This window comes from Limulus polyphemus, unplaced genomic scaffold (genome assembly GCF_000517525.1).
Source record: "Limulus polyphemus unplaced genomic scaffold, Limulus_polyphemus-2.1.2 Scaffold1671, whole genome shotgun sequence".
NCBI classification, from domain to species: Eukaryota; Metazoa; Arthropoda; class Merostomata; order Xiphosura; family Limulidae; genus Limulus; species Limulus polyphemus.
Window position 1 is genome coordinate 107,978 of NW_013667281.1, and position 1,358 is coordinate 109,335.

Consider the following 1,358-nt stretch of genomic DNA (forward strand, 5'->3'; position numbering starts at 1 on the left):
CAAATATACAGTATATGAAACCTGGCTTCTCATGGTAGTACACGTCGCTTAATGATAACGTTCTCAGTTTTTAATTTCATTAATGTAAGTGGATGTAAAACAAGTTATTGAAATAACAATTTTGTTAAGAGCTGTTGAAATAAGGTGTAATTTTATCCAGAATATGAAGTGCTTTCTGATTGGTAAAAGGTAAAACAGCTGTAATTTATTTTTTTACATTTAATTATCAAAAACAGATGCGAATCCATTCCCCTATGATCCATCGATGAACGCGCGAGGAACACGCACGTGCAGTAGATAAATCGTGAGCCCTTCCATATCGTTTTACCTCTTTACCGTTGTCATTGGATCGAATAGCACGCAAGCGTCAAGAAAGAACGAGAACACGCCACTAAACCAACGGAGCGCAGTGCAGTGAAGAACATTACACGTTGGTATCTAGGTTTAATGCAGGGCGGGAAAATTGGGCTGAATTATCAAGAGTTACAATTACACCAAAAGGAAGTTAGTTCTCATTTCGGGTCTTTAACAAAATTCTTTTTGCTTTAGTTTTTTCTTTTAGCCAAATAACGTGTGAATTGATTTTTACTGGTTTTGTTGTCAACTTGTGGACAATAAACTCCAAGAAACTTCCAGACTCAGACTTCCGTTTCAAAAATTCAGAAAGCGTTTAGTTCGTCACTTGTTTCTAACTGCACGATGAGATAAACGTGTAGCAGGTTACTGTGGAGCGTGGAACTATAGCTGAAGGTAAGACATCATTGTTCAACTTTATTTATACCTGCTATAGTATATTAGTGAAGAGCTGTCTACCACTTAAATAATATATCACTAGTTAAGTTGTTGTTGTTTTTTGACTGTTGTAATTTTCTGTATCATTTACAAATTGTGTACAGAAGCATATAGAAGTAACAATTATTTTTTTAATGTGCAGCCACCTTGATATTTATTTTTCTTTCAAGACTTTAATCAAATTTGACTTAGAATTTGTAAAAACGATCCGTAGTTAAATATTAAATAAGTTTTACCCTTTGTTTGAACGTGATGCCCACTCCTCTGTATCAGTTATCTAAAGCTTTCATTTTTCACCATGATGAATAAGTTTTAAATAATAAAGTAATAATTTTGTATGTTTCTCAGAAATTAGATAATACTGCTGGTATGTTGAAGACTGTGTATTAGTAGATTAATAAAATGTATTGTTCAGTGCCGCGCTGAATAACGATAACTATTGTTACGACATCGAGGTCACGTGACTACTATCACGCCACGTCGTTCTCGAACATTCACGTCTTTTTCTTAAATCTCGTGATCCTTCTAGATATATTGGAGTCTTGTATATATATAAGATGGTCACA

At 34.2% G+C, this 1,358-nt stretch overlaps 1 protein-coding gene across 1 annotated transcript in view; it reads left to right on the forward strand.

Annotated features, from left to right (window-relative positions):
* The first annotated feature begins 354 nt into the window (after positions 1–354).
* The window catches only part of LOC106464507 (high affinity cationic amino acid transporter 1-like), a 60,480-nt gene continuing 59,476 nt past the window's right edge, over positions 355–1,358 (forward strand). The window contains exon 1 of the mRNA XM_022392246.1: positions 355–750. The gene's annotated coding sequence lies outside the window, so the exon portion shown is untranslated. The remainder of the gene's footprint in view (positions 751–1,358) is intronic.